Consider the following 16093-nt stretch of genomic DNA (forward strand, 5'->3'; position numbering starts at 1 on the left):
TCTCAAGTACTGTGTCCAGAAAAAGATGACAAAGATGGGGAAGGGTCTAGAGAGTAAATCCTCTGAGGAGAGCTGATAGAGCTGCGGTTTTTTAGCCTGAAAAAAAAGGAGGCTTATGGGTCACCTTACTCTACAACTACCTGAAAGGAGGCTGTAGTCAGGTGGGGATCGGCCTCTTCTCTCACCAACAATGGACAGGACGAAAGGACACAGTCTCAACCTGCACCATGGGAGGTTTAGGTTGGATATTGGGAGGAATTTTTTCATGGAAGGAGTGATTAAACATTGCAATGGACTGCCCGGGGAGATGGTGGAATCACCACCCTGGGGGATGTTTAAGGAAAGACTGGATGAGGCATTTAGGCCATGGTCTAGTTGACACATGCTGGTGTTTGGTCATAGGTTGGATTCCACGATCTCAGAGGTCTTTTCCAGACTAGCTGATTATGTGATTCTGTGATTCTGTGACAGGATGCTTCAAAACTCTTGTTTCTTTTCCAGACTCTATTATCTGGTGCCATGAAAGACAATAGTGTTCCACAGAAACAGATTTTAATACTTTTTGACCTGCACAGTTTCACTGGAAATCACTGTTTATGGAAATCTAGTGCAAGCTGAAAGGAATCACAAGTGATTAAGAGAAAAATGAAGTTCCAGCCTATTGCCAGATTCTCATGTGCTGTGTGGCTACTAGAAGAAGGCCTCCACGGTTAGTATTCAGACAGTATTTTGCTTTGGATTGTAGAGTTTGGAACAGGAATTTTGGAGTTACTTATATTCAGTCTCAATAGAGATACTGTTCTTGTCCACATCCTTCGTCAAGACATCATAAAGATGTGCACTAGCCTTCCTCACCAACATTTCCATTTCTAGGGAAGGAATTTCACATGTACAAGGAGTAAGGAAGCCACGGTGTGGAAAGTGTCCACTTCTCAGGCTTTTGTCTTCATCACACATGAGCTGCACTAGTGTCAAAACTTTTATAGAGAAACTACTTTCCTTATTCCTAGGAAAAATGCTAGCTTTTTTTAGAGGAAAGAGATTCTTTTACCCGTAACTTCTTCCAGCTACTCCTTACAGTCTGCAGGGGTAACTCCTGGTGCCCTATACTTCCACTGAGGTCTCATTTTTATTCCTTGCACACTTGCTCATTGGAGAGAGAAGGACCTCAAGCCTTGATCTCATAGAAATGACAATGTCACCATACACCACCTGCACAAGTCCCAGTAGCATTTTAATGTGCATTTTTGGCTGAAATTTGTTCTAATTCTTACTTATTTCTAACTTCTTTCTTGTTTTCTTCCTAGAGGGTATCATGCATTTCAGTCTTGTAATGGACCTGAGCATCAAATCTACTTAGGTCAATCCACTGAGCTGTAAACTAATATGCAATATAATACACTGAATTTTAACTGTGGAAAATAATCCCATTCTCAGAAAAGCAAACAAAGAGGTCTAATACAAGAGAACTTTTCATCTTTAATTTACAAGATATGTAGTCAGAAGTTTTATTGTAAATATTGTTTTGACTAATGCTTTCAAAAACTACTCCTCAAACAGTTCACATATAGTCTCTATTAGAAAGAGGACATTAGAGGTACAAATTAATGATTTCATATTAAACCTTAAATACATGTTCTCTCTTATTCCAAATTTAACGCAGATAAAATCTTTGTTTTCTTGGGAGGATTTTATAAAACATTAGTATGTTCCTTGAATTCAGTCTTAAAGTTCCACAATAGTTTAGTAACTCAAGTAATCTTGTATATTGGCAGGAGGAGATGCAGGATTTACTTTTATTTTGATTTTTTTTTTTATTTTTTATTTAAAGTGTTAACCTAGTCATACTATTATTAAAGATTTCTGGAGTTTTATTGGTCATTTAATTCATCAACAGCTTGGAGGAAGAAAGCCTATGAAAATCTTAATATCCAATATCTTGCACCTGGGGATCATTACGTCTTTTGCTCTATGGAAGGAGTCCTTAAAAATCTGCCATCTTTGTTCTGCCTGCTTGTTCCTGAGGGTTCTTTCCCAGACAGTCCTGTTGAGTATATCCTTGAAGAGCTGGAAGGTGTCCTGACTTTACTGTTTGTCTGACCCATGCCCCTCTGGACTGTGAACTGCACCAGTGTGTGATCACTGCAGTCCAGGCTGCTTTAAATCTTGACCCCATAGGTAGGTCATTTACATTGGTGACCCTCAGGGTCAGTATCCTGTTCCTTCTAGCAGGGCTGTTACCTGCCTGAAGAAGTTATCCTCCATGCATTCTAGGAGTCTCCCAAGTGGATTCAACCCACAGGTTTTCTAGCTTTTATTCTTCCATTTCTTCCCCTGATCCTGGTGGTGGGGGAGTGAGCAAGTGGCTGCATGTGGCTTGGCTGCCAGCTGGGGTGAAACCACAACAAAATGCAACTAGAGTGTAATAGCTATTTTTGTTCCTTTGCACATGTCTCTCTGAAAATATAGGCTACTTTATGTTTTTCCAGTTCCCTAAATTACAGTCTATCAAAATATATCAGCTGATCAAAATACAGCAACTCCATACTTGTCAGCTAATAAGCATGAACTAGTTTCATTTAATAAAGCATTAGAGGTGAAACTGTCTATTAGATTTCCTCCTCATGACAGTGCTGTCAATTGAACAGCAATTACCACTTTTTGGTTAAATATGGAGGGGAAATGACAGATTCATAATAAGTAATCTTATTTCTTCTTATAGCAATTCTCTTGGCATCAAAAGTTTTGGTAAACCAAAATTTTAGGATTTTAGGTGATGCAGCTTTCAGCATACTACATACAATAGAGGTTGACATAGTTTATAATTAGTTTTTCTTCTTTCTGTCTCTTATGATGACTGTGGAGAGATCAAAATTGAGAAATCTGCAGAGGCAAGAAAGACATCCTTTGATGTGGAAAATAATCCAGGGAGGATGTGGAAATGGGCACTGGAATGGAAAGAGGCTGCTGTAAAAGATCAAAAGAAATAGGTCCCAAAGAGAACTGGCTGAACAGTAATTGGATGTTTCCTTCTGAAGGGTCTGATTAATGGTAGCAGAAGTATAAATTTACCTCAGAGCTTTTTCCTTGTTAGCTTTGTGTACATATAAACATATTTATAAATATGCATAAAGTTATTGCACAGTATTTCAACATAATTTGTGCCACACTGTAGAACTATAACAATTTTAAAAGAAAACCAACATATTAGATACACAACATACTACGTAGAGATCATGTATTGCTTCAAATGGTGGCAACTATGCTAAAAAATTATATTGTTATCAAGATACTGATTTCATAGGGATTTATAATTCTTCATCATATATTAAGACAATTAGAAGGTTGTTAGGGCAAACTTAACTCCTGCACAAAAACTTGAGAAATCTAAAATTATGACAGATTAATAATAAAGCTGAGTAGAACTCTACTTAGACCAGTGCTTTGGGAGAAGTTCAGAAAGAGAAAACTTGGATGCTCTAAACAGGATTTTGTAAGCTGTAATGTAATTAAATACTGTAGCAATGTTCTTAACAAAGGAAAATTTTCATTTATATGTCTAATTATATTTGCTCTGTATTTTAAAGCACAACTGAAAAATACCAGCTTGCTAAATAGCAGAATCATTTTCAGGGCCTAAAGTATCTTTAAATAGGTGCATACTCCTTTCTCTCTATTTGGGTTATGAAATCTTCTATTTTAAAAAACTGCATTACACTATAATCTGTATTGTCATAAATATTACAGCCCAGGTCACAATGCTTTTGATAATTCTTTGAAAGAAAATGCCTAGGGATGTAGCTTGGTTTCAGTTGCATACATTACCTTAGTTGCATATTAACAGATTCCTGAAAAGCAATCCAGATTTAACCGAAGTACTTCTGCACTTCGTTCCCTCATTTGCATGCAATTTGCAGTTATGAATAACAACTTTTCTCATATCACTCACAAATAACTGTGTAGTGTTATTTTTTAGTGTTTTTGAGTTATCAAATGGCCTTTGGAAGATTATTATCAAGGTTTTATAACCTTTATCTTCTTACTTGACAAAGGACACCAAGAGACAAATGAGGAAACAAGTTTTTCCTTTGTGGAAATCAGTGGGAAATTTTTCCATTCCCTGACTTTGACTTAAGCATGATTCTGCAGAAAATCTCATTATCTTACACATAATTAATTTGAAAATTAATTAGCCAAATAAGTAACAGGTATTTCAATCATCAGTGTTTTTTTGGGGGGGCTGTTTGTTTTGATATTTAACACCATTTTAGAAAAATTGGATGATTTTTTAACATAAATTACCTGATTCTTCCTATGGTTGCTGACTACTACAAGTCATTATTTGTGTATTATACCTTTAACATAAAATTGTACATGATTTTTCACCTTTTTTTGCACATGTATGTTTTTCAGTGCTTTGTCATATAATCTCTTTTATAACAAGTGTCAGTTTATACATTCTTTCTTACAAAGTGTTTGATTTTTTTTTTTTTTGTTCTGTTCATATTTCCTCTGAGCACTCTTAATTTGATCCACAGCTAATCTGATGGTAGGATGCTCCATGCTGAATTCAGAACTCTGATTGAATGTAGATTCAGGGCACTGGAGGATTCTAATCTGTGCATTTAATGTGCACAGCGCATCTTCCATGATCTATGTTTTTAATGAAAATATAAAATGAAAACTGGATTAATAAAAATTCTTCTCCCCAAGAAAGAAATCTCTGTATTCTTTTCATTTTCACTGAGAACTCTAGCTATCCTTTTAATGTGAGGTTACTGGTGTTTTTTAACAACTTTTCACTCATCCTGAAAAAATTTCATAGACATTATGGTTCTGTTTTATAATTATAGGCTATTTGGATGAGTATATTTTCTTTATTTATTTTTTAAATAGTTGGAAGGTTTTTGCTTGTTTTGTTTCTGTTATATTTTTTCTTCATGAATTATGAATATTTCTCTATATTGAACCTTCCTTTGACTTCTTCCCATTCTAATGTAAAGAGGGGAATATTCTCTACCTGGATACTCTTTCAGGCATGGCATGTTATAAACTGTGTGTTAGCACATATTTGTCTCTCTCTTTTAAATTTTCTTCTTTATTCTTTCATACCTTCCATCTTTCTTTTTTTTTACCTTTTTTTTTTTTTTAAAAGCATCAATTTTAATTACCCCTCAAAAAATTCGACATCTGAAATTTAAAATGCTATTCTGATGTAATGCAAGAAAAAACTTTGCAAACTTTGGTGAGAATTAGCATTATAAAAGAAGTTTAAAAAATTTTAATAATCTCTCTAGTATCTAGGGAAGTACAAGTAGAATATTTTTTATTTACTAGACCTCTTTACAAAAGAACCAACATAACAACAGTAATTGAATATCCTCATCTCTTTCAACTGAAGCAAGAGCAGGCATTTATCCTTGGGGCTAACCAAATACTGACCTCATCTTTCTTCCAAATAACCTATTTATTTCTTGTAGGAATTGAAAAAGAAAGAAAACAAATAATTACTTACCAGATTTTATTTAACAGAATTCAGTTAAATGGTGAAAAAATAAAAGCATGGTCCACTGACTTCAACAAAAAGCCTTGAACTGTGAAGGGATTTTTTTTTTTTCCAAAAGAAGTTATTAAAATTAAATAGTTTAATATACAGCCCCACAGCCTAGTAGATACTTCATAAAATCCCAGTTTAATACAGCTAATATTTCCTGGAATTTACTTCATTCTTACATCACCATTCAGCTGAAAAAAAAAACAACCCGAAAAATCTGAAAAGCATAAAAGCTTGAAAACTCCAATACTGATCATTGGACAGGTCTAGACTTTCTCAATGCCAATGGACACACTTTAATAGTGGTGATTGGAACATGTTTTTGACTACTTTCAAAATTCATGTGCAGTTCCCCTTCCTCCATTTTTCTTGTTGCAGTAGCAGAAATTATAAACAAAACCAAGACCAATCAAACAAAACAAAACAGAACAAAAAAAAATCACTGTGTATCTTCTGTCAAATAAAATGCTGATTTTCACTCCATGCCGTGAACATAACTTAGTTCTTCTATATTACATGGTAGCAATGAATGAGAGATACTCGTAAATGATTGTGATCAATTAAGTCATAAAATATTGGTCTACTTGGTCCTCAGATATTCTTTCCCTTCCTACTAGACTTAAAAACTCAATATGATTTAAAATTGGGCTTTTACATACAGAAAGTGTAAGAATAATGTCTTGAATATCAGATATCAGCAAAAATATAAGAAAATTTATAGTAAATTAAAGACAAAACAGAAAGCTAACTCTTCCAAAACTCTGAAATGCTTACAAATAACCTGTCCTTTGTTGTAACTCCCTAGTTCATTAAGGCTGAGTTCTTTTTGTTCCAGACACTGTTATTTATAAATAAACAAGACAGATTAGAATAGCCTTCCTTCCAAAAGCCATATCCACCAGAATAAAATTATAAACAACCCATCCTACATTAATCAGGTGGCCACTGCAGATGAGGCATGGCTCATCTGTTCACACTTCCATGAAAAATATTTGAATCACTACAGATTTTCCTTTTTTTCCTGTGAAAGAATAAAGAGAAAAAAAAAAATCTGTTACCAGCAAAAAGGTTTAAATTCTACTTTAGGGATGAGAATCAGTAGTTTATCCTTTCTAAAGAAAAATTCCATTCCAAACTCACTTCTGGTTATAATTCCACATCTAAGACAATTCATAGGTAAATATACTGAGATTTTTGCCAGCAGTATGCATTAATTAATAATAAAGTAAATTGTCTGCCTAAATGGAGCAGAGATTAAAAAAGAAAGAGATGGAGAGAGAAAAATAAAAATAATGAATATGGAGTTGATTTATATTTCAGCATTTATATAATTTGACCATCCAATTAATTTTAGCAGTGTTTTTTAATATTCCTTTTCAGAAAAGTGTGAGTGAAGAGCTACACTCAAAGTTGATATAGGAAAAAAGCTATTATTTCTGTGAATATATATTTAGGATGGAAATTGAAGGAATATTATAGCAGTTCAAATGGATTAAGAAGTCTAACTAATATTAAAATACTTGAGAAATGTATGGATAAACTATGCTTGTCTGGGACTCTAAACATCTGTGCTGGATGATCCAAGAGGTGTAATGTTCCAAGGATTTAACAGCACAAGACTTCACAATTACAAGGCGTACTTCTGCTATCCAGATTCTAAGATATAAAAGTACTGTATTAATGCTTCAGTTCCACAAGACACTTCAGAATTAATTAAAATATATGTAAATAGTGTTAATAATGGGATGATTTTTGATCTTATTCCTACAAGGGGAAAAGGTCAGCTGACTTTTTAATAGGTAATAAGTCATAAATATTTGTCTGGTGTTCAGAAAATCTATATGATGCATTAGCTAGGAATGCTGCCTTTCGAAGAGGTACTTCATGGCTAGTATCACTAGTAGAGAATTTACACAAAGAAAAAAAATAATGAAGAAAATACCAGGGACCTCTCACTTATTTTTGCCTCCACATCAGTGCAATATGTCACTAAATTCAGTGGAAAAATGTCCCTATTCCATCAGCAGGATACAGCCAAATGGTGCACATTTTAAAATGTTCTGGGTGCAATTTTGACCAGTCAAAACTCATTCTATATTTACTGTTTTTTAGCTGTGTCCGTTTTTACTCAAATACTTTATTTTCTATCTTCTTTCATCTTTTCTATTAAATGTATGTGTGATAATTATTTCCATCTTGTTCTTCATCCTCTGCAGCATGGCTGATGTCTCCCATCAATCACAGTTACATGGAGCTTATGTCTTTATCCCTGCTCTATCTGTACACAATTTCTATTGCACTCTGATATTAATTCAGTTACTCAGTTAAGAACCCAATCCAAAGTATCTCATATCCTAATCTTTTTTTCCTAAATATTTTATGCTCTGCTTCTTGCCATGGGAGGTACTGATGTCTAAGTCAATTATATGTACAGCTTTGCTGTTTTCAGGTCCTATTGTCATTTCCCTGTGAAAGTTAAACAAATTAGTAATTTATGACCGTCTTGTTGTTAAACATATCTAACAGGCTAGCAAACTCTGCCCATTATCTACCTGGACAAATAGTCTTGGAGTTTTTAAAACCTGGTGAAAAAGAAAATTCAGAAATCTCTTGCCATTTTTTAAAATCTTACAGAAGTTTAGGTGTATAAAGTTACCATACCTCAGAAGTGATACCTTGGACATTGAAAATAGTTTTTCAGCAATGGGGTAACTAATATCTGTGTCATCTATTAAGGTACCTGAATCCTGTCCTTTTGCTTTACTTTATCAGCCTTCTGTTTTGGAATAATCAAAAGCTGTGCAATTTTTCCTGGTGATTTTCTAGATTTCACCAATGGTGAGTTATTTCTTTCATTGGCTTTTTCCTTCCTTTGGTAAAAAAAAAAGAGTACCATTTGCTTAAGCATTCCTAAAAAGAAACATGATATAGAAATTATTTTTAGGTAGGATAGTTTCTCATAGTGCAAAATTCACTGTATAGAAGAAGTCCTGAAAAAGTTCTATTTGTTTCCTATAAGGAGTTAAATTGGAATTTAGTGATACATAGTCTGTTTGTCATGTAGCACTGTAACATTGTCACTGCTATGACAGGCCATAGGTGGTGTACTACCTTTGGAAGTCCTCAGGACTGAGTCTTGTTAGTTTTGATCTCTCTGAACTTTATATGCCTGCAGTTTTGTTTTCTTGGTGTAGGTGTGATGCTAATTTCTCTACTTGAACAAGTATCTGTGGCTAATTTGTTTTATTCTTGTTTATTTTTATAAAGATACCAGAGTTTTACAGCCATAATAAACATTAATGTATGAGTGATATTTGCAACCCTTAACACAATGTTGTAGTATACAGAAATACTGCCCTGATATGTACAACAAGCTGAGACAAGTGTGTAGGGTAGAGGAGCACAGATGTGGAGTGATAAAACATGGGGTATAGGTCTGGCACTGGAAAACTCACAGACAGAAGTAATTCATAAAATGTCAGTTAAAGAAATGTAAATGAAGGTGGGGAAAAAAATTGGTTTAATGGTAGCAAAGATAAAGGAGAAAAAGTATCTAAAATATACAAAAGTCAGACATGGAGACCAGTGAAGTAAAAAACTGTTAACAAACACATGAAAGTGACACCAAGTTGATCCTAAAGTGTGGAAGAAAATACGTACGTCAGCAGGATATATTATCTGATGAAGAACTCCAGAAATGTGTTTGCTTCCCACTCCAGCTGCTGAAACCACTGGCTTTAAGATCTGGGAGAGCAATGAAAAGGTGAGCATAACCTCAAGAAAAAGGAATGGTAACTATAAACATGTAAGGTACAATTTTAATGGTATGATTATTGCTATTGAGATCTTCTCTATAGGGAAATATTTTAAGTATTACTATTTGCCTTTTTTCTGTAATAATTAGATCTAGACTAAAAATGATTTTTCAATTAGATTTTTAATATTTAAATAATAACGATAATAATAATGAATTCTTAGCTTTATACCTTAAATGTGTTTTCTGTTTGAGCATAAACAAGATTGTGGGAACAGTTTACTTTTTACAGAGCTAATCTTTATGAACAAATTGGTTTCTCTAGTGAGAACTACATTCCAATAATAACAAACCACATTTGAATTTCTAAGTGTGTTGCATATATCTTCCTGTAGTGTGTTTCAAACAGAAATTTGATTTCCTCAGTAATTACTTGTGTGAAAAAGGAAAAAAAAGAAAAAAGGAAAAATATTGCTACTGTAATTATTTCCCAGACAGCAGTAACCCACTTGTGTTTTGGAGAAATCAATGATGCTGGCAATGATCTGATATAACATGTCCCAAGTTTCACTGCATTTGAAATACGGTAATCTCCCTACATATTTTAAGATGCTCATTAACATTGTTATTAATTAATAATAGCAGTTTTTAATAATAAAAAAAGAAAGTATTTCCTCTAATGCTTCTTATATGTGTTTCAAAAATAATGTTTTATTTAAAGGTACTTTGTAACATGCTGAAAACTAATTTGCTCTATTAAAATTTCAGTTAAAATGGCAGTACTTTTTTCATAGTAGATTTGCTAACAACCAGATGAACTCAAACCTTTTTAGTGAACTGAAATGTTTTGCTGTGGGACCTATGTCCTGTCTGCATGGCAGCTCAGGAAACTGGCCTGAAGGACAGAATACCTAGAAGAACCTGGATAGCTGTTTATGCTGCAGCCACAAGGGTGTGTGCAAATAATATTAGAAATTTGAATGTCACTTCCTGATAGCACAAAGCCAGGAATTTATATCCTTCTTCTAAAGACATTAGCCCTGAAAACCTGATGGATTCTAGCTGTTAATCAACCCAGAATAAACTATGTCATCTTTCCAGTGAAGACAGCAACTCTGCAGGCAGCATCTCCAGAAGAATGTTACCTAAGGCAGCTGCCACATTACCATTCAAAGCAACCAGGTTCACACAACACTCTTTCTTTTGGGATATTTCCGGGGGTTTTAAAAAATAGAAAACAAATGACCAGTTGAGGTTGTGTTTTCATGCCATCAGTGAACAGAGAAAGCTGTATAACTACGAACAGAGTAAGTATTTCAGAAACTAGTAGACTAAGTGGAGTTCTAGTAAATGCCCCTCACATATGATGAACCAAATTAAGAGAACATCTGATTTTTTTTTTTGTGTCATTTTTCATGGAACAGCAGAAGTATCTTGTAATACTAGCTCAAGAATTACAGAAAAGTTATCACAAAACAATTTTCATATTCTCTAGTATGCAAAGCAAACATCCTAAGAAAAAAGCAGTAAGATTTGTGAGTGTGCATGCATGTATGCATGTGCATGTTTGTATCTGGGGGAGTACAAGTCTTTTTCAGATTTCTAAGGAGGAAAAAGGATGATTTTTTGACAGATAAGCCTGCAGAACAAGAATTTGGACTGAATATTCCATATTAAATTCTTCCTATATACATCTATACAAATTTAAAATTGGAATTTCCAACATTCAGTTAAAAAAAAAGGTTCAAAAAATTATATCTTTCCCCAGTTCTCAAATTTTAATTACACTTTTACCCATATCATAATTTGTACTGTAGTCATAATATGATAATTACTTACCGTTTTTATTCCAAATCTATTTTCACTACACATAGAATCAGTGCTATTACAGTGTTATTGGTACAACTGTACAGAATCTCTGGCTCCAGGATTGCACTATATAAGAAAAAGCAAAGAAATAAAAAAGAAGAAAGACAAAACTAACAAAGTTTAAAAGTTATGAAGTGTATGTAAATTAGCTCCTTAAAAAAAAAGTGAAACTGAAAACAGTAGAATTTTTCTAAGTATAATTTTATCCACCTTATCCAAAAATCTCTTCTTGTTTTTCCTAAGCAGTTACATATCCTATACATAACCTGTGCTCTTCCTAACCTCTTTATGACCATTGTCTTTCACAAAAAAAAAAATGTATAATCAGTGCCTCATGTTCACATCAGCTATTTTAAATCTTAGAATTAAATCTATTCTTCCATCACCCCAACATATGACCTGTTGTTTCAGTCTATTATTTCCTAATAGAGTTTGGCTGGGTTTATATTAATTCTGAATGAAAAGACTGCTATTTTATGGGCTAGACTCAAATTTAGGATGTCTAAGTAGCTTTCCCCAATATAATAATGTAAGACAGTAAAATATAATTGTTTTCATTATCTGTTATCGTTAACATTTTAATCTCTCTCAGCTGTTTGGGGCAATAGGCCCAAAGTTATTGCAGGTTTAAAAACCATGTAAGTAAATCTGCTTGCAGTAGTTCCAATTCTGGATATGTCTGTCATTCAAACTGACACTACTAAACTGTTTTCTGGACCATAAAGCAAAGTACCAGCTCTTTCCTAAGAATTCTACACTTCTATGGCTGAGTCTGAAATAAAAAATTCTGTTAAGAGGTTTGGCTCATTTCTAAAAGCAAGGTGCCACTCTTTGTGGGGTATAGTCCATCTGAGGAAGATCATGTGAACAGACTTTTAACAGAGAATTCAGATAAAATCCTGGGCTTAACTTAAGATCTCTGGACCATTCTTTCTTTCAGGTGATAACTTTTGTGAGGGTTGAGTAACAAGCACTTTAAAAATCAATGCATGATAATAATATTATGAATAATTGTAGTAATTAGGTTGTTGGCATTTCGACAAATGAGTATTACAGGATGGCTGAAGGTAAGGATGCATGCCAGGATTAGGGGATTGTCAAAAATAACATAAATGCCTTGTGATTTATTCCTAGATTATTTCTTCACTGTTACGAATATTGAGAGTATGTAACAACTGTCTTTCAGATGAGTAGGCTGTAAAGGTATTATTTTCAGTTTTAAAGTGTATTTTCATAGCCACCATTTCTATAAATTTTCTTTCATACTATTATGCATTAAAGTGATGCTGCTTTCTCTCATGGCAAAAAAATGATATTGCCATGACCTCTTGAGAAAGAAAATACCATGACCTTTTGATGTTACATGGATGATGTAAATTTAAATCAGCTCCTGTCTGTTGTCCAGGCATCTGACAGCAGGTAGTCACATTAATGAGGTGGCCAGCCCCCCAAAATCCACTCTCATCCGCAAGTTCTTTAATAATGGCTGATTCTGTCTATTATAAAGTGAATTATTTATTAATAGACACGGAACTAACAGACATAAGACTTAAACCAGAGTATTACTACACAGGGATAAAACAAAAAAACACAGGGAAAAAACAAAAAACAAAAACAACAAAAAAAAGACACAGAATTAAAGGTACCATTAAAATTAGAGCTAGCTAAGAAATAGTATAACTTAGGATTCCATGTTTCTTACCATCCAGTTCTTGATTGGGTACACATCGAAGTCTTTTCCCTCAATTTCCGGAAAAGTAGCCTCAAAACTGTATCCAGCTTTGGGGAGAAATCTTCTCACACATTCCAAAGGAGTGTGTAAGAGACTCCTGCCTCTGTGATAATTGTGTGGGCTTTTATAGACACAACAACCACGTCTTTTGGTCAAAAATATTTCTTTCATCTCCTCCCACATTTGCTTTCCAGACTAAGATGTGTGCTGAGTGCTTGGTCTCAGACTTCTGGGGGCCTGGGGGTGACATCCTGCTGAGCTCTCTGGCTCCTTGCTGGGTATTAGTCTGGCCTGAGTTATCTCTTTCAAATGCCCAGCCATGAGAGATGGGGGATGTCCTGCCACACCCATCCAAATGTGTCAGACATTCTAAATACTCTATAAACAGGAAATAAAATGATGCAACATCTAGTCTCCTAAATCCAACCAACAGCAAAATAGTATCTTTTATTTTTTAAAGGGAGACATGAAATATTTTTTAATTCATAGCTCAATTTATCTGGCCTTTATTCCTGATCTTAAAAAAACCCAGCATTTTTAAATAAGATTCTTCTCCTGTCAATATTCATATGGTTTCAGAAGACAGTGACATCTCACTGCTATTCTAATTTTATTAATCTCTATAGTTTGAAAAGATATGCTTATGCTTTTTACAAGAGAAATGTTTCTCTGGGAGCAAAACATTAGAAAGAGAGTAGAAAGTTAGGTGAGTAGGGGTTTTTTTAGATACCATCAAGGGAAGACAGATTAGTCCACAGGAAAGAATATGTGATATTCCTTAGCGGATACACACTGTCTTTTTTTTCCTGCCCACACATACAAAAAGAACTTCAGGACATACTGTGCACAGCCAAGAGTTAGAAATGGGGACACTGCTGTTCTCTGTTCAACAGAAGCAAAGCTCAGCAATAGAAACTCTGTTGAGAGCAGAATTCAACACATTTAAGATTCATATTGTGTAAGTTCTTCCCTTGGACTATGTTGTGCTGTACTGGAATAAAACCCCTGAAGGAAGCAAGGAAATATCTGATTTTTCAATGTAGGGCATGGTACTGGAAGACAAAAACAGAGTAGGAAAAAAAAATCTGTATTTAAAATTCTTTTAAAAATACACGTCTCTGAATGAAATTGCCATACTTCTTCCTTGTCATATTACCATATTTATAGCTTTAAGTACTTTTAATCTATACAAATTAGATTTTGGAACTCCTTAGAGGAAAGCCATATCTCACTTGATGTGCAAGAATTATCTTGTATACTGAGATAGTATAAGTACTACAAAAACTATGTATGTAAGGACAGCAATAGTAAACAAAACACATTCAAGATAAGATTTTATTTCTCCAGGCACCAAGTGGGATTTCTGTCCTTTCATCCATTAATTTTAATTCTGTTCAGGCTGTGTGCAATAATTTTTGTGTTTCAAGATATGGGAATGCAATTTACCATTATAGTTGAAATTCAAAAGTATATTCTGGCAAGAGATGAGCATGTTGGGTGATGCCTCTGAATTCACATACTCAGAAAATTCAGAATGTGTTTATCAAAGCTATCTTTGCAGTCTGAAAGGGTAGAAACTCTTAAAGGAAGTCAGAGACAGAGAAATTTCTATCAATATCCAATCTTGTCTTTCCTGGAACACAGAGGATCACTGTCATTGTTCAGGTTAAAAAAGAGGATTTTTTCCTTCACATGGGTCAATTCCCTTCTTTTTTTCTTTTTCTGGAAGAGAAGTGTGTATCCACTAGCTGTAGAAATTACCTTGTAAAGGCAGAGTCTTCTTTCTTTGATTGCCAAGCTGGTTGGTTGAAAAAATTTCCTTTGTTTGCTGAGTAACTGTAGACTCTTCGGCTAATCTTTAAGGTAATTTATTTGGCAGACTGCACTGTAGACAATATTGAAAATAGTAGTCCATTACAGCCATCATGGGCAAGGGGGCAACTATTTTAAAATCAGATATAAGTGACATAATATCATGTATGGTGTTCCATCTCTGTTTCTGTTTCTCAACAGAGTACTCACAATACACGGGAAGAAGATCAAAGTAAAGGACTAATCCTGGAAGGCTGAGAGCATCCACAAAATAAAAAGAAAGTATCAATCGTCTCTAGAGGAAACACACAGACTTACCCTGGATCATGTCTTCATCCTACAGTACTCTAACCTTTCTGAGAGAGGACTAATTCTCTATAACCAGTGACATATAAACTATTGCTGTAAACCAGTGAAGGCAAGCCTAATTTCCAATTCCTCCATGCATATTCAAAGCTTTGTCTTTGAAATTAGAATTAATTAAAACTGGCAAAATGATCAGTTACTAAATAGCTGCAAAATCTCATTATTAAAAATGACCCATTTTGAATTTAATGAGTGTAAAAGTAGTTTGAGACTTAGCTCTAATTTTGCATTTTCACTTGTGAATTCAGAATGCCAGGGTTCAGGCTCAGACTGTCTGCTCTCACATGAAGTTCATCACTGCTGCAAAGCTACCAAAAATAGTGGCAGCAGAGCTCCACCCAACACTCATGTACCTTCTCCCTGGAAACTCTTCAGTCATAGGACCATGCCTTTCTTCTGCATTTTCTCTGTTAAAGTATCTCTTACTTATTCAGGATCTTATATTTACTTCTACACAAACATTAATGACTGTTACAACCGTCTTACTAAGGACTACTAAAAAAAGAAGTTCGAGGTTCTCCAATAGAGAAGTTCAAAATAGTAGGAAGCCAATGACTCTTCATTCTGGTATGCAACCTCTACTCACTTCACTGGAGTCTGTAAAAGGGGAAGAAATCCTGAAAAATATTCTAATTGTCATTTAAATCACAAACTTGAGCGTGATCTTTGTGTCTCTATAAGTCCCTTTCTTTCTTTTTCTTTTTTTCTTTTTTTTCTTTTTCTTTTTCTTTCTTTCGCTTTCTTTCTTTCTTTCTTTTCTTTCTTTCGCTTTCCCTTTCCTCCTCCCATACTTGGTTGATTCTGTTCTTAATGAAGACTTATTTTCTTACCAAAGGTACTTAGAGGAAGTATTTAGACTGGTAACATCTGAGTTAAGCCTGCTGTGAATATGCAAAAAATGACATGGAAACATGGAATTAATTAATTATGCATAAGTAAGGTACTTTGAGTTTCCAGTTTCTGTTGCCACACATACTCTGTTTATTGTTACTCATCATATCCTTTT

The 16093-nt window shown here is 34.2% G+C and overlaps 1 long non-coding RNA gene across 1 annotated transcript; it reads left to right on the forward strand.

Annotated features, from left to right (window-relative positions):
• The first annotated feature begins 2035 nt into the window (after positions 1-2035).
• On the forward strand, positions 2036-15231 carry LOC138118067 (uncharacterized). The gene is made up of 3 exons (XR_011154981.1): positions 2036-2178; positions 9274-9317; positions 14923-15231. It is a non-coding gene; the product is annotated as an uncharacterized lncRNA (long non-coding RNA).
• Positions 15232-16093: the final 862 nt, after the last annotated feature.

Source organism: Aphelocoma coerulescens, chromosome 1 (assembly GCF_041296385.1).
Source record: "Aphelocoma coerulescens isolate FSJ_1873_10779 chromosome 1, UR_Acoe_1.0, whole genome shotgun sequence".
NCBI classification, from domain to species: domain Eukaryota; kingdom Metazoa; phylum Chordata; class Aves; order Passeriformes; family Corvidae; genus Aphelocoma; species Aphelocoma coerulescens.